At 39.3% G+C, this 18,215-nt stretch overlaps 1 protein-coding gene across 2 annotated transcripts in view; it reads left to right on the top strand.

The window, feature by feature from the left end:
- The first annotated feature begins 14,035 nt into the window (after positions 1-14,035).
- PLCE1 (phospholipase C epsilon 1) overlaps positions 14,036-18,215 on the top strand; it is a 159,891-nt gene continuing 155,711 nt past the window's right edge. For both annotated transcript variants that reach the window (XM_062001757.1, XM_062001756.1), the window contains exon 1: positions 14,036-14,172. The gene's annotated coding sequence lies outside the window, so the exon portion shown is untranslated. The remainder of the gene's footprint in view (positions 14,173-18,215) is intronic.

The following is an 18,215-nucleotide window of genomic DNA, read 5'->3' as shown; positions in this document are numbered from 1 at the left end:
TGGCCAGGATAATGAGAAACTTCTTTGTCATCTGAGCTTACATACAGAGCAGAGGGAAATGAGAGATTTGAGTTCTTGCCTTGCTGGTATAAAATGATTTTGAGGTCAGTGTGAAAGAGATGGAAAGAAAACTCATATTTTCTGTTCAGCGTGTTATTATCCTGTACTGTAACCGTTGTGTCAGTAGGTGGGGCTGTCTTTCTTAATTTATTCCTATATGTGTAAGATTAAATTAAACCCTTTTTAAAATCTAAATCCACTGTTCTAGACTATAAAAGCTTCAATACAGTGTGATGTACATAATGTAAATTTTCAAATGCTATTGAGGAACTCTTAACTATTCATGAGTCTGCTCAGTAACATTCCATATAATTGATTAATCTCTTTTCTCTGATGTTTTAAATTGCATCCTGCACCCCTTCTCAGAGCAAAACATTCTAGTGGGTACAGGAAGACTTGGGCAATGCTATATTTAAAATTCTGGGGACCAAGAGAAGAGCAGGCTTGCCATCTTTCTGTGAACATCAGTGAGTTGTAGTGAAATGAGGCATCCCATCACTAATGCTGTCACTGGATAGGATTCAGTCTGTATATCTAGCATATGTCCTAAGCATTCTTTTTTTAGAACGTTTTTTAAAAAGAGGGTGTGGGGGATGCCAAGTACATTCTTACTATTAAATTTTTTTGGGAGTATTTGTGATCATTTAGCATTAATTTAGGCTACTAGTTCTAATTTTGCCCAGAAAGAGAGCAGATATGCGGTCTGAGCAATGGATCAGCAGGTTGTGGTTATTGTGCCCAGTTCTCTCCTGTTTAGGAGAGTAACAAAAATATTTTCTGTGGGGGTGAGACCTCTACATAGTTCTTGAGCATGTTCTTTGGTGCAAGTGCTGAAGCAGGGAAGCCCTATACAGCTTCTAGCACTTTATCTCCAGTGCCCTACTGCCAAATATTTCCAGTGCCAGCATTTCCCAGTGACTTGCTCCAGTCAGCACAGTACAGGGGTATGGACAAGACCAGGTGTGCTGCAAAAGTCTCACCAGTCAGACCAGACGATTAAGTCGTGCAAGCTTTTGAGCACAGGTGCAGCATGCTTCTGGAAGCTGATTAGAATTACAAATGGTTGTTCCAACTTCAACTTAATTTAAAGGAGGGAAATATTAGAAAGGGAGGAGCTGATACATTTAATTACTACAGCAAGCTAGAAAAAAATAGTTGTCAACTTGTTTTCCGTTGGAAGATTAGCTGGAGGATTTTTTGCTAGTGTTAGCTGGCACTGGTAGGTGGTGTTCTATTTAACAGGAAATATGGGACAGTTTTTGGGAAGCTAAGCAAATTTAAGGAAGAAAAAAACCCTTTTTAATATTACATGGAAAGTAATTACCTGACGAATCCATTTTATATGATATAAAGTGCACTGTGAATCAGATATTAATATTTACTTTCTACTTTCCCACTTGTAATTTGTTTCTTAAAACAAATATTCCTTTATATTACCATAAAAACTGTTCAGTCACTATTGAGTTTTGATCAGGAAGTAAAGGAAAAAACTGTGTGCTTTCAAAAAGTAATCCTGGTTGTGTTGGTTTTTCATTTTACAATAAATACTTTGTGCCAACCAATACCTTGTAATAGATATATGTTCAATTTATACTTACATAATATGAATAAAACCTTGTGTTTGACTATTTGCAGTAACATACATAGGAAGTCCATACAAAAACACTTAGCCTACATTCTTTACTGTTGCCATAGGGCAAAACATTTTCTTCATTATTAAAAGTAGAATGATGAAGAAATACTACAGTCTGAAATCGCCAATGAGAGGACTACAAATATACAAGTAAGTAGCCTTTTCTACCTCAGAAGCCTGGTTTGCTCAAGCAATTCATCTCACTATTCTGCTTTACTTGCCAGAACCACATAGCTGTGTTTCCCTTTTAGTTCATTAGTTCTTGATCTATAATAAAGGTGGCTAATTTCAATTTATTGTGTTATTGGCACAGGCTATGTTATATTTTCAGGGAAGGAAGGTATGAAATACATATCTATGGTTTTAAGCTATGCACACTTTAAAATGTACAGAGTAACCATATTTCCTGCATCAGCAGAACTTGTAAATTTTAATGTAAATGTCTTACTGGAAATCATCTTGACCAACCCAACTTTAGAGAACAGTTCCCTGTATCCCATGTTCACGTGGAAGGGAGGGTGTGGGGAAAGGAAAGGTACATGGAAAAATCTTTGTTCTCTCACTGGCAAGTAGCAAAGCTGTCCCAATGAACCCTGCTGGTTTGATTGGGTGCAGATTTAAGGAAGAGAAGGAACAGTTTGTTCTCTGCTGATTATGTAAGAATACTCTTGATAGTGTGTTGCTTGTTTCATATTACAAGTACTGTCCCGGGGTTAGCATGGAAGAAAATAGGAAAACTAGGGTTAAACCAGCTGTTTTGGTTTTTTAGTATATCTTGGTGTTCAGCTAAGGGATGCTACTTTATGTTCGTCTGTAGCTCTCTAGATGTCAGAGATCAACAAACTTATATACTGTTTTCTTCAAGAGGAATATATTTGCCAATTTGATTCAGCTCTCTTAAATTTTCTATAGGACTCTTTGGTATTTCCAAGTTATGTGATGTCTACAGCTATCGTGTAGCATGTTTTTTCTAATTTGCCTCATGTTTCCTCTTACTGGATATTTAGAGCTTCCTTTCAGGATTGAAAACATCTATTTGAAGTTTTTACTGATCAGTTTTTATGACAAGGTAGGTTTCCTCTTTTGTAGGCACACTTAGAAATATGTTCTAGGTAGGTGATATAAAAAAGGTTATTCACATTTCATCTCTCCCATTGACGTGTTTTTAGTGTATTAAGAACTTCTAGAGAGAAGTATGAAGGATTACACTGCACTTATAAAAAAATTACAACCTAGTGCTGTTTCTCTTGAGCTTAGGACCCCTGATTTTTGTATAGATCATACCATGCTTACATACAACTTGCTATAAAGAACAATGGCTACCTTCAGTTTCTCAGAGGTGCTTAGACTCTCATCTGTCAGATGTGGAAGTGAGGGTAGGTACTAGGCTTGTACCCTCAAGGGGACAGGAGTATTAGGTGTGCAGTGGCAGCACACAAAAAAGGGAATATGGCAGTACAGCTTGGTCAGGACAATGCAAAACTCCCCTAATCCCACATATAGTGAAGATAAATGAGATCAGGAGATTATTCCTTTTATGCTGTTTGCCCTCTCAAATGCTCCCATTGATGGACTATGGACTGGAAAGACAATGGCATTTACAGCACACTAGTGACTTAGGAACCAGCAACTGGGAGGAGGTACCAAGACTGTATAATCTTCAGAAGTCATAGAAATTTACATTTTAGACAAAGGATTTATCAAGCTCTTCCCATACCAGCCCCTTTCCCAAAACGTTTAGTTCTTTAGCAAGTTTTATATATTGTATGTATAAAGTTATGTTATAATCTGAATGGCAGCTTTTCTGCACGTGATCTTTGGTCATTAGTTTAGAATCTGGTGGCATTTGTGTTTGGTTTTACTATTTATCTCTTTTTTTCCTTCTTTGCCTCTCATTTTTACAACTTCTGTGATAATTTCAAGCGTACTTACATTGGTATGTTATCACACTTTGAGGAATTCTTGGCTAGGTTGTTTTCAGTATTCTATGCCTCATAACCACATGTATTTACTTACTTAGCCTCAGTATATGATTCCAAGTTGTAATTACTGCCTCAGTGTTACAGTGTACCAACATGTCTATAAAACACAACATATGGATATTTTGATGAAAGGAAATTGGGAGATACTGCTTTTATAAAACAAAAAGCTGCTGAGCAGATGTGGAAAGAATTACTGCAAGAAATCTCAACTGGCTTATAAAACAGAAGCTGAAGTTTATTTTGCTTTTATTATGAAAGAAAGAACTCTTTATTAAGGTTCTGTTGTATTTAAGGTTATACAAAATAGAGTTGTCAGGACTAGCTGTGAAACTATATGTACTGATGTGACAATGGAACAAGACAATTTTTTTTTTTGCTTTAAATATTTAGCACTAGAAATTTACCCACTGATTGCAAAATATGAATTTTTAGCATTTACAGTAAATTTAATAATGTTCCCTTTTGGGAGAGAAGGATATAATAGATATTGTAAAATTAATGTACTTTTAAAAATTTCATGAAAGATCAAAATAGTGACATCGTTTGTGTAGTCTGATTGCCTGGCTTCTTTGATAGAAAAACCTGGTCATATATACTCATTTCTGAATAACTATTAAGATTAACTGCAAGTATTCCCACATTTTCAACGCCTAATCAGCCAGCCTGTCTCTGTAGAAAACAGTAGATTACTATTTACTTACCTTTTATAATATCAGTAAAGCATTGAAATGCTTTTCTGACCTTTTTTTTTTCTTTTTCCAATGTTTGTTAGGGTAATGCTACATTAGAGTAGCAGTCAATTACCATGCAGTGTAAAAGACTATTCGTGACCCTTGAGAATAATTTGGGAAGATAATGGACTTATTTCCTTTTCATAACTCTACTGTTTAAAGCAATATGCTCATTATTTCTCATTCTATTGTTAGCACTTCTAAAAAGAGGGATGATGGGGCAAAACCACATACATCTTTTAGATCCCTAAGTGTCAATGAAATGATGTTGAATCTATTAGTCAAATGCTGCTGATAGTATAACTGTATGTTGCTATGACAAACAGCACATACACAAGCACAGTGACCACAAAAGCCAGATAGATTGAATTCCTTTGTAGTTCTGTTAATATAAGTGGGTTGCTTTTAAATGTAAAATTACAGAATGTAGTCTTCCATCATTGATGGAAAAGATGGATCCTTCAACATATTAACTCTCAGGTGTTTATTCTTGAGTGTTTTGGGGTTTTTTTATATAGTATCAAATGTTCACAGGGCAAAGTAAGACCTTTTGTTACATGTCCAGAATTCACGTGTGCTAGCAAATGCTAATCAAAGCTGGCAAAAAAAGAAGTAATTGGTTACACATTGGGATATATGAGTAATCCAATCATATGCTTGCTTTATAAAATGGATTCAGTTTTATTTTTGCCCGATTCAATAAACTAACAGTTTAAGTACATGTTGGAATCTACTTCAGTTCAATAGCTTTTAATGGGAAAAACAGCATTGACTAATCAAATTTGAAAAATACACACGAGGGGCCAGTCTCTTTTGAACACTGTTGCATAACCAAAACTGCCTTGCTTTCCCCAACATTGTCTGAATTATGCTTTCTATTTGGAAGCTGTCCATCTGCGATAGAAATGAAGGATCCCAAAATGCAAGAGTAATAAGGATGAAATTGCCTCTATGTTATGTGACATGGGAGCAAGGCTTCTAGCCTAAGTGAACTCCTCATAAGATGGTGTGTACAAATGTCCTGCAAAGACTGGAGACTGATCTAGCCCTATGAATGGCATTCTCACTTTCAGCTCTTCTTTCAATTTCATCAACTGCTGCTCACCTTGTCAATGTACTTCCTTTCCCTTGTCTAAACAGTGCTCTGTTAACAATCATACAAATCTTTGTGTGCATATAATCTTTTTGTCTAGGATATTAGCTCCCAAAAACCAGTATTTAAGTTTTGTGTGTTGATTTTTGAGTGTCCTTATTTGCAAACACACCCATTTCTCCCAAGCAAATACATTTTTAGGAATCCTTCAGCCAACTACTGGACTACTGGTATTAGCAGCAGATAAAAGTGTGTACATGTAAGGTCATTCCTCAAAATTTGTAAGGTGGCTTCTCACAAGTACTTGCATAAGGCAGGGGAATATAGTATAGAAGACATTCAGAGTATTCAAATTCTGAAATGTGATTTCATCAGGTTTAACAGCCAGTTATTTGTATTTAAACTCTATCCTAATTCATAAGAATAATATAAAAGCTCATTTAACTGCATCACATAAAAATCAACATCTCGGCATTAGACTGTAAAAGACATTACCTAAATGTCTGCTTTCAGGATGAGGCAAACTTTCAGTAAATTGTGTATGACAACATTATACAAAACTTTGGTCTGTTCTGCAGCCTTTATATTTAATTCTGGTAAATTGAAGTTTTATTGGAAAGCTAGAGGTAACTTAGATATATTGGGGTTTTTTTACAAGGTTTATCATAGAATCACAGAATGGTAGGGGTTGGAAGGGACCTCTAAAGATGATCTAGTCCAATCCTCCTGTTAAAGCAGGTCCACCTAGATCAGGTTCTATAAGCATGCATCCAGGAGGTCTTGAAGACCTCAAAGGAAGGAGACTCCACACCCTTGATGGGCAGCTTTGTGCCAGGGCTCCTGCACTTTAACAGTGAAATAGGTTTTTCTTATCTTTAAATGGAACTTTTTTGTGTTCCAGCTTCATCCCATTACCTCTTGTCCTGTTGCTAGATACAACAGAAAAGAGGGATGCCCCAACCTCCTGACATCCACCATTTATATACACACAAATATTAATGAGATTTCCCCCCCCCCCCGCCCCAGTCTCCTCTTCTCTAGACTAAACAGCCCCAGGTCCCGCAGCCTTTCCTCATAAGGAAGATGCTTCAGTTCCGTGATCATCTTGGTGGCCCTGTGCTGGACTCTCTCTAGAAGTTCTCTGTCCCTCTTGAGCTGAGGAGCCCAGAACTGGACACAGTACTCCAGATGAGGCCTCATCAGGGCAGAGGGGGATCAGAACCTCCCTTGACCTGCTGGCCACACTCTTATTGATGCATCCCAAGATGCCATTGGCCTTCTTGGTCACGAGGGGACATTGCTGGTTCATGTTTAATTTATTGTCAACCAGGACTCTCAGGTCTCTCTCTGCAGAGCTGTTCTCCAGCAGGTCAATCCCCAGCCTATACTGGTGCATGGGGTTGTTCCTTCCCAGATGCAGGACTCTGCACTTGTCCTTGTTGAACCTTATGAGGTTCCTCTCTGCCCAGCTCTCAAGTTTATCATGTCTGTTTTCAAGTAGTCTTGGAATAAGTGAGTAGTACCCAGGTCTGTATGTTAAAACAGATGTCCTTTTCTGCAAAATGTACTTTTATTGCAATATCCTGATTCCAAGAAGGCTGTGTATTATGCACATGTAAAAATTTCGTATTTTGATGCAAATAGTGCATAGCATTAGGAAATAGGATTTACTTATTTCAAGCATTAAAATGATAATTTATATGAATCTCAGTCTTTGAGTTGATAATCTTTCATCTACAGTTATATCCTTTAAGAGTATTTAAAGAAACAGAACAAACTAAAGTGACTGTGGAGATTAAATTTGTGTGTATGTGCAATAAATAGATAACACATGCAATGGCCTTATTTCACTATAGTAATAGTACATATTTACTGTAGTACAAAAGACAAATTATAGTAATATCAAAGAGCAGGATTACATCCTAAAAGAGCGGTATCCTATGGGAAAAAGACAACAAACTTCTTGGCAACTTTATGTAATTGCCTCCCCATATCCTCCATGCTGTTAATAATTAAATGTCTCACTTTGTGTGTTGTTATGCATTTGTGCAAAGGAACATTTTTTTGCCAAAGTTCACTGGAAAACACTACAAGATTTTGAGTTAAACTTTTTACATAGAGGGTACTTTGTATCATCTGACATCAAGTATTTTAACATGAAGAAGAGCAAAAATACTAACATACTTTGTAGCTACATATTTTCTAACAATTTGTGTTGGCCCACAAATTCTTCAGCTGTTGAAAGAAAAATAAACAAAATTTTAACAGTTCTGGTCAGTCACCTAAACGAATTCTTGCATTGCTTCTTGGACTTGGTCAAGTGCATACTATGGCAGGTTGCCAGTAAAGTTAATGTTAAATTGACCCTGTAGACGGGTTGTTGCTTAGACATGGTCATTAAGGACAATATAGGTTTTCTAATTTATTACAGCATAACTCATTGTCCTGGCTGGTTGTTTAAAGTGATGACAGAACATGAGTAAGTCAGCTCATTTATTGGTTTGTGGAGGAAGTGAATCCCTGAGTACAATAATAATTTGGTATTTGAACTGAAGGCACAATTATGAGGTGACAGTAGAACTGCCTTTCAGTAAAGCTTCCTTGAAAATGTCAACCAGGAGGAAAAAGCCTAGCAATAAAATACCATTCAACAGCATTAATCAGGTGAACCTGAACAGTTAATGAAATTATATATAGATACATCTAATGAGCTTAGATAAATCAGGCTTTGTTGTTTAGATGCTGAGGGTAATATTCCATCCTGGGTGCCCCATGTATTTTCAATATATTTCATCATTATAAATGGATTAAAAACTTTACTGTGAATTTCAGGAACTTTAAATATGAGACTATATAAGGTAAATAATGTTCAGTCTTATCAATACCTTTTTCATTATGGCTGTATAATTTGATTTGGAATGTCAGTGTTTATTTCTTGCCACTTTAATATTGCTAATATTTATGTACTAATCTTGCCCCCAAATTCTCACAGATTAATCCATTAAGAGATATATGTTTTCCATCTTCAGTTTTTTAGGAAGAATTAAAAGAAAATTATGGTGTACTATTCCTTTTTATTCAATTTATTAACTGTATGCAGTTACTACTATAAATACTTTGTGTGAATTACATTGTAACTGAACTGTAATATGAAGTAAACAAGAGCTATTCCTCCAGTGTTTTGAAGATCTGTATTCTAATATAGTCTCTAACTTTAAAAAAAATGTAATGAAATAATGATGTTGCAAAAAATGATGCTACAAATATAGATAAGTTATACAATGGGAATATAGGTGAAGCATAAAAAGCTTCTTTTCATTTGATCTCTATCAGGAATTATTCCCCTGACATACAAAATTGGTCAGACTAAAACTTGTATAGCCAAAAAAGCAATAATACATTTATTCCATATTTGTAATTAGTTGTCCTCATCGAAAAATGTTCTGTCTTACAGATATCTGAAAATAATGGGGGAGTGGGAGGAGACTTTTAAAGTTTATTCCAAAACTTTTTGTATCTCTTCCAAAGACTAATTGGAAGATGATTTTACTAATGATTTGAATGTCAAGCAGCTGTTATCAATTCTAAAACTCTAACTTAAGTGTTTCATCTTATTAGTATTTTTGGCCAGTTATTTATCTTAGCTAGGGTTTTGGGTTTTTTTTCCTAATTGAAATGTCAGAAAGTCTTTTTGACCATGTTCATTAGGCTTTTAGAATTGCCTCTGTGATTGCTGGTGCTTATAATAGTCAGATGGGCAAAATAGACTTCACATCATGTTAAAGTGTCATTAAATCTTTACTATAGTTACAAAGCCCCTGGAACATTCATAGAATAGCAGGTTTGATAAGAGTTATTGATTTTAAAATTATTTCCAAAATTCAAGTAGTTTGTCTTCCATGTCTTTATTATTTTCAATCAGTATAGAAATTGTACTGAGTTTATTTTTCTAGCCTCCAGAATAAAATAGTCTCAAAATTAAGCTGTCTTAACTGAAAACTTCTTTCTGAAAAAACTCTTCTCATAGGACAGAATCAGCTTTTGGTTGAAATACAGTTGTGCTTTACAGAGAGAGCTGACTTGCCCTGACAGAGTATTCACTGCCCTGTGTCCACAGGCCATACTTGTGTAGAGTGATAATTGGTTTAATGGAGGAGGGGAATTAATTGCAGAGAAGGTCTATGTGTTGCTTCAAAAGAAAAAGTGCTCTCCATTATAAATCAACGAAAATTTTGCTGTACTGAAACCAGAGTGCAGTTAAGAAAACACTTTCAGTCCTTATTTTCATGTGTTTCTAATTTTGTTTTAGAATTTCAGTTTGCATGTGCAGAAGTGTGCACGATTTTCTTTAGTTCTAGCTAAAGGATGAATTTTAGAGCAAAGCCCACAGAAAAACCTTTTTGTCTATTTTTAAAACAATCTGAGCATATTTTGCATTATGTCATTTGCTAAGTAAATTGTTTGAAAATATTGCTACAGAATACCATAATTAATGACAAAATATTCCTTTATACACTATACTGCAGTGTTTAGGTGAGTGATATATAGTTCAGACTGAGTGCAGAAAAACAGGCAGGTATTCTTGAGTACTGATCCTACCTCCATAGCTACTTTTTCTTCCTAAGCTTGGGAAAATTGCCCACGTAAACTCATTGCCTTGCTTTAGTTTCTCTCTCTATAATGTGAATAATACTTATCATCTTGCAGGAATGTGTGGAATTTAATATTTATGCATCACTTTGAAGTTTATCTCCGAATCAATTTTATAACCCAAACTCCAAAACACACAGTCAGTAGAAGACTGTTAGCTGGCAAGAGCCAAAATACACATCAATATTTTCTTAAAATCTTCCCCCCTTTTTTTTTTCTGCCTATAAATACTATATGTAGAGCCCCTGATTTAGTGAAACTTCATGCCTGAATCTCCACCTCAAGCTTATATTTTCAATTTGTGTTGGTAGTGAATCTAGCAATATGGTAAATTTGAGCTGGACTGTGTGTTTTTCTATATTGTCAAGCCTGACAGAGTAGGGTATGGTGTGATGACTAACAGCTAGTTCTCATGAAAACAAGAGTACACTGACATATGATGAGAAAGAAAAGAAAACTGAAGAATTCTCAAAGCAGTTTCTGCTTGGCTGGGAGCATCAAAAAGAAATTGTGACCCGTGAGTCAAGTCCAGTACAGAAAAAAAAAGCTTCTTCATCTGTGCAGCACTGAGGTTGTCAAGCAGCTCAAAATTCGCTTCCTGGGCATGGGAGTCCCACGCAGGGGGAGTCCTGGGTGCTAATGAATGCCTGTAGACTGCTCCCACCTTTGAACAAGTTTATTTCGAAAGAAGGTCAGGAGGAGTAACTTCTGTTGTATATATAACCAGGAAGAGAGATCAAAAACTGATGAGTCTCACAGTAATGGAAGCAAACACATTACCCAGGTAACGATTCTAACATGCAGCTTTCTAACGTGTCCCCAAGGGAATGAAGTTAATCCCAAGTAAATCTGCTTGCAGCATCCCAGAGGGCCATGTACTTCTGCTGGAACTGAAAGAAGTTGCCTTGTCTCAGTTGTAAATGCGTAACTGGGATGCAATTTCATCTTTCTCATGATTTGCATATAACTTCTGACTTGTTTTTAAAGAAGCAAATCACATAAAAAATATTAAGTAGCAACTTGTTTTGTTAGATACATCTAGGCACATAATTCCTTTTTTTTTTCCTCAGTCAGGAATGCTTTTCAGGGATGCAATTGCTGAATTATACATTACATAATTACATTTATGCAGAAGAGAGCAGCTATGTCAGCTGTGCTGCAGCTTTGTAATCTTGGGCACTTGTTCTTTCCTACAGCATTCAGAGAAGTGAATGTCACCCTGGAGGACATGAGCATCTAAATATTTTGTAGCGAGTACCTGCCACCATCGTAGCTGACGTTTTTGTCAGCATCCAAATTCCATGTTGTTATACATTTTTTCACCTCTTCCATCAACACAGTGTTTGAATATCTTACCATTATAAATAATATTCCGGTGTCTTGGTGAAACATGGAAGTCTGATTTCTAGGTGAGGAGCTGGATCTCAGGAAGAGATCCATAATGTAACACATTGCTCAAGCACATTGTTCCATTGAGGTGTGTCTGAAGTTAGACAGATGCTTTTGTCTTTTGTCAAAACAAGGACGTGGTGATTTATCGAAATACTCTGTAAAATGTATTACTTTCTTTTCAGTACAGGGTTCCTTTTATTGTTGGAGTTTTGCAAGCTGGAAAAAATAAGCGTGTGAAGATATTGTGAAAGAAAATGTATCTATATTTTCCATTGGAATAATGTGGCAATAACTTTCCCGTTCTCTTCAAAACAACTGGAAAAGCAGAAAGAAACTGGAAAAAGCTTCCATGGAAAGGTTCCTATTGGATGACTGTTTAGAGGATGTTTCATGGTCACTACTGTAGTACTGAAAACCCACTGTGTAACTCTTTAGGAAGTAGTTATTATGCCTCTGATACCAACAAAATGTAAAGTACACTGAAGTATTACTGAATGCATTTGGGGTCAACATTCCATATATGAACACAGGGAGTACTGAAAATCAGATCAGAGAGAATATGAATGGAAAAAGAAAAGATCGACTACTGAAATTCTATTTTTTGCAAAATATTGCTGTATTATGGCCTTTTTGGGGGTACTACATGCAGTGAATAAATCCAGGCTATGCTGAACACAAAGAACACATTTTGTGTAGCACCTGCATTTTGTCCAACAATGTACTGTATTTCAGTATAGAATGATCAATCTTAAGAGTTAATTAACTGAATTAGTTCACAATAGCTATTTCTCGTGTCTCCAAGCAATAAATGACGTTGCTAAAAAGATCAAGATGCTTTACTATGCTGGATCTATTTTCTCTCACTAGTCTAATAACCTGTAAGACACAGAAAGAGTCAGAGTAGATAACAAATGTAAAACCAGGCAGTATTAAGTAAATAAATATCATATATCTAATATCTGACCTAATTTGATCTGTTAAAACAACTCAAAACATACACTTTTTTAAAACCAGTAACCAAACCCCAGGTTTCTTAACTTCCGTAGCCTTTCAGTGGGTAGCTTCATTGACTGTTTGGATGTACTTGTGGAACTGCTAAGAGACAGTCTCCACTGTGAATACTGTCTCCGGGGCATCAATTCCATTGCATTTGTACCAGCCTCATGAGATAATTGTTGCACTGAGGTGCAAAGTGATTACTGAGGTAAGAGAATAGAATACATAAGAGTAAATTTGACTTTCAAGTGTTCAGATTTGTCTTTCCCTTAGAAAATAGTACAAAGAGTTCCTTATATTGGAAGAGAATGAAGTAAATGAACTGTAAGTTTTACAGCCCTGTACTGGGACACGGTCTCCACATACTTTAGCCATGAGAATCAGTGCCCTTCACAGAAGAATGTCCCAAAGAAAAGCGTGTTATCTACGGCCAGCTTTAACCTGTTTTAAAAAATGAGAATGCTTCCTTGAAATTGAAAGTTTACGAGCTTGTTTTTCTCCCTGCTGCACCCTGGGTGGAAAAGACGGAATGCAGCAGTGCACACCCGAGTTCGCCGAACACATCTTTCTGCGCAGCGCCGATGGAACGGCGCGGTGTTTCGCCCTTCCCTTCCACAGACTCCGCGCCGGGCGGGGGCTGGGCTGCGCTCCGCGGAACGGTGCCGGGGAGCATCTCCCGCACCGCCGGGCGCAGCGGCCTCGCGCCGACATTCCGATGCGGTGAGGCAGCCGCGGCCCCGGCCTGCCCCCGCCTGCGGCCCCGGCCATGGCGCTGGACCCGCTCCCGCCGCGGGGGCCGGCGCCGTTCCTCGGCCCGTTGGCGGGAGGACGCGGGTGACTCCCGCGGGTGACTGCAGCGGCCCGGCGTGGAGGCGTGCAGCCGGGGTGCCCTCTGTGTCTCTGGGGTTCCTCTTCGCTGTATGGTCTTTTATGAGCGGTCACACACACGCGGAGGTGGGAGGGAAACAGTTCAATGTATAGTTGGGGCACTGCTGCCGGCGGAGTTACCCGCCGAACTTTTAGGGTGGGGAGCAGTTCAAACGCCGTCCGGCAAGAGCGGAGCGGCAGTGGGCAGCAGCCGCGAACCGGGCATCCCCTTGGTGCTGCGGCAATCGCGGCGCGGGGCGAACGCCTCGCCAGCGAAGGGGCTGCAAAGCCACTCGCGCCCAACTCGCCACGATGCAGGACGAGGAGCAGCTGGCTTTGGCGGGCTGTCCCGCATCCCGTCCGTCTCGCGTGCAGGGAACGTTCCCAGCCGCCCGGCGGGAGGATTCCCTCTCCCGCTACTCCCTGCCGCCGAGGAGGGGCGGTCCCGGGGGAACCCGCCCCGGCGGCCCCGCGCCCTCGCTGCGGAGCTGAGTCAGCCGCCGGCGCTGCCCCCGCGGCACCTCTCTCCCTCCTTCTCGCCCGCCTCCTCTCCTCCGGCCCGGCGGGGCGGTGCGCGCCCGCAGCCCCCGCCCCCGGCGTAGGCGCCTCGCTCGCTCCGCCGCCCTGGCTAGCGGCGGCTGTGCAGCGCTGGCGAGGTAGGAGCGTACCCGTCCCGCTGACCGCTCCGGTGCCGAGGCCCTGCCGCTGCTGGAGTCACCGGCCAGCCCGAGGAGGAGGAGAAAGAAGATGCCGGGGGGACGCTGAAAGGTGCGTCCCCTGCTCACCCCCGCCCGCTTTCACGGGCTCCTTCCCCGGCTTCCGAGCGAGACTGGCGCTTCCCCCAGGGGCTCCGTGGGGCAGGGCCCCTGCATCCCCGGCCGCGGAGGGCTGCAGCCGTGCCAGCAGGCGGGCGGGGGCTCCGCTTTCGGCCATGTTCCGCAGCCCCGCGCCGCCGGCGGCGAGACCCTTCGGGTGGCCTCCGGAGTCCGCGCCCGCCCCACCTGAGCTTCGGCTTTGGGGCTGCCCTTCTCCCTCCGGGAGGGGGCAAGGAAATCCCAAATGCAAAAGCAAAGTGGGATGGGTTGCTCTTATCTTACGTGCTATAAATTGTTATGAAGTCGTCCCTCGCTTTCACTGTGGGGTTTTCGTGTTTTTTTTTAACCTGTTGTGATCATACGAGCAGTCGTTATTTTTTACTGTATTAAAGCCTGGTTAGTTGTAATCTGGCAAGAGCAGTGTAGCTCACGGGAGATCTGGTGTTGGAAGGAGCCTGTGGATGTAAGGGGCAGGGGTGATATTGTTTGTCTCCCCACTCGCTCCTGCCGAACCCCTTTTGCAGATTTCGTGGGCGCTGCGGGCCCTGGCGCCCAGGCACGAAGGGCAAATGCATTCCTTCCAGCTCCAGACTTCTTTTTGGTCCACTCAGTGAAGTGCGGTTCAATTACAAAGACTCTTAAGTCTGCAAACACTTACAGAAGTTGTTTCAATAAAGTGTTAATAGGATCAGGACCAAAGGAGCCGAGTGCGATGTTTATCAGTTCTGCTGCACGCTCTTGGAATGCCACCAGCGCAGGTGAAGAGCCGTGAATGAGGCTTCCTTTATCAGAAAGGAAGTGTAAGAAATGCATAAAGGGTCAGCCGTGCTTCAAGGGATCAGTCAAACGTTTTGTGTTTCACAGTAAAGTAGTACGTGTAAGAAGCAGAGTTGGGCTTGCTGTTGTATTTATACGACAAAGGTTTGCTATACTTTTCAATCCTGTATGTTTTATATATTTTTATATTTGAAAGGAGATCAGAGAACGTTCCAGTTATTAAAAAAGCCCCTTAGCAATTACTGCAAAGCAGTGACCATTATGTAGTTTAAGAAGTCATGCCTTTCCAAGTACAGATAATCATCTTTGATCCGTGGTATCTCATCCTGTGAAAGTCAAAGGCAAACAACCAATGTTTGTGATCCTTACAAACACCAAACAAAAGTCACCTAAACAAATTCGAGAGCATGAAACAAACAAGATGAAAACAGAAACAGGTTCAACGTTTTGCCTTTGAGGAAGTGCTTCAGAGAGAAATGCCCAAGTTGTAAAAGAACTTGTGCAGTCTGTGCATGAATTCGTAAAGGATTACTAAAATCTTTCTTAGTCATCTAAATAGAATTTATTAATATTCTGCCATATTGAGATATTAATCTAATATACTGAGTTCATTCCTATTTTCACACATGGCAAGAAGTTTGCTACTAAAACTTTGTGACTGCAGACCAGACAGTGCAGTTCCTATCCGCTCAGTTCACATTAATGTAATGCATCTTGACCAATAAAAGTGTAGTGTTCAAGCCAGAGTTCTGACAATTTAGTAAGGACAAAAACAATCTCAAAACTTCTAAGTTCAGGAAATATGAAAGCCCTACTGCAGAATAATAAAAAAAAAATCTGAAAACTGGATTTACTGGAAATCGTAGAATGAGTTTGTGAAAGAGGTGATCATTTGAGTCTTTAGAGATTTGTAAAAGGAGAAAAAGAAATATTCTGTGTTTAGGTTATCCAAAATAATGTTGGGAAACAATATGAGGACTATTTCTAAGTACTTTTAGAGGAGAATATTTCTTGTATCAAAGGGCTGCTCTGTTTAATAGAAAGATGAATATGAAGATCCAGTGACTAGAACCTGCGCTGAAATCCAATTATAGAAGCAAGGCACATACTGAAAAGTGACAATTGCAACTGTTCATGAGGGACTGCACTAAATTTTTAATGGTTGGAAACATTGAGCTGAAGGTAGCAGGTCTTTCCTGAAGAAGAGCAGTTGTAATTTAACAATAGTTCTTGGATTTGAAACAGGAATTAAAGGAAGATGTGAGTGATAAAGGAGGCAAAAAGCAAGTAATCTATTATTTCACTAGAAGTCCACAACTTGGACGATTTTTCGCTTAACATGAAAACTAAGGGTTTTCTGATGATCAGCTTAATTTGTTGCATATTTACAACACTGTCTCTTTAAGATTGTCTTCTCTTAAAACACTGAAGACCATAGAGCACCTACCACAAAATGGATATTAGCTCATACTGTGAGCTCCAAACTATGTAACTGACAGCAGTGGTGATGTAAGCAATAATTCACATCTCTTTTATTTTAGATAGTTTATGAAAATACCAGTAACTGGAACATTGGAACAAATCATGCAGCTCCAGGGTGGACAGACTTACTCTTATGCCTGTTCACAATGCAGCCATTGATAGTTTCATTTGAGTAATGGCTATCATTTGATTACGCAGACAGCAGGTTAACAGCTATCTGTACCTTTAATATGCATCCTGATTAATTTTTAAGTGATACTTTTCATCATGGCTATGTTTTAGAAAGCTATTAACACATTAACCAGAAATCTGTGTTTTTTTCCTTGGGTTAACTCTGTCCCTTCTTGAACTTTCTTAATCTCATTTAGAAGAGAGTTATTGCACGTGTACTTGAAGGCCTACATGACTGAGTACATATTGTATGAAAGCAGTCCAGCTTACTCTGCATACTGCTTTATTTGTCTTGGCAAACCTATACATATATCTCCATATGGGTGGGGTTTCCATAGTCATGGTTCTGCCAGATACTGGTCATGTTTCACTCCTTGACAAGGGGTTTTGTTGGTTTTTTTTTTTTTGAGCAACATGTCCATCTACTGAAATGAGACTCTTGTTTAAGAGCTGAGGATAAAGTGTTGACAGTTTTTTCTTTGCATTTCCTATACTGGGAGCACTCTAATGTTTGTGTTTTCTGTTTTATGAGGCACAGAATTTTGATCTTACTTGAAACAGTGGGTTACTTTGTAAATATATCACTGTGGTATCAAAGTCTGGTCCTTGGTGATTTCATATACTATTGTCATGCTAGTGTCTTCATGCAAGACTTAAGTAATGTCACTGATTTTTAGATGAGTTCCTATGTGACCGATTCTAGGTGGTCCTGCTCTGGCAGGGGAATTGGACTGGATGATCTTTCGAGGTCCCTTCCAGCCCTTGAGATTCTGTAATTCTTTGTAAACTAGGCCATCCACATTACTCTCCTTCTTAACTGCCCAGTCATTCATAACTGATCCAACATGTTGAAACAAAAGCTAGATGTGCCATCAGTTAATGAAAACTGGTTAACTGTAAAAGCTCAACTCTGCACCAGAATTATCCATCTTCCAGAGCCTTCTACATTTCTTCACAGGTAATACCAGCTCTTTCAGTGAATGATTTAAAGAAGAAGGAACACAAACCTTGTAAAATATGTGACATGCCCCAGGGAGCTGCCTTCTGCGTTCTTTATGTCTGAAACTCTTACGTACGCCAGCATAACTTTCAAGTATGGAGACAGTGCTGGCTTGAGTCTTGTACAAGGAAATGTATTCTGTGGACCAGTATGTTTACTATATTTTACTTACAGTAGTGTGAGGCATATCGTAATAGTTTAAGTAGGCTATCAACTCTGGAACACATTGCTAAGTCATATTAGGCTGAGGTGAGTAATTTTCAAAGGAGCCACCTCATAAAAACCAGTGACATACATTATGGTATTTTTCAATTGTAACATTTCATAAGAAAAAATTTAAATACTCAAATGTTTTCATTATTCTTTGTGTTACTCACTTGAAGGTTTTAAATGAGACACAAAAAGTGGAAATGTTGAGTGTAAAGTCGAAGCTACCATTTGAAAACATTTATTTTTGGGGTAATGGTTTTATTCTATTAGTATGCACAAGTGCTGCATAACTTGCATCTAATAATAGTGTGTTTTCTTAAACAGATGAGTCTCCAGTTGCATTGACCTTGCCTTGT

The sequence above is a fragment of the Colius striatus genome, chromosome 8 (assembly GCF_028858725.1).
Source record: "Colius striatus isolate bColStr4 chromosome 8, bColStr4.1.hap1, whole genome shotgun sequence".
Classification (NCBI taxonomy): Eukaryota; Metazoa; Chordata; class Aves; order Coliiformes; family Coliidae; genus Colius; species Colius striatus.
The sequence above is the reverse complement of the archived record's forward strand: the minus strand, read 5'-3'. Positions and strand labels throughout refer to the sequence as shown.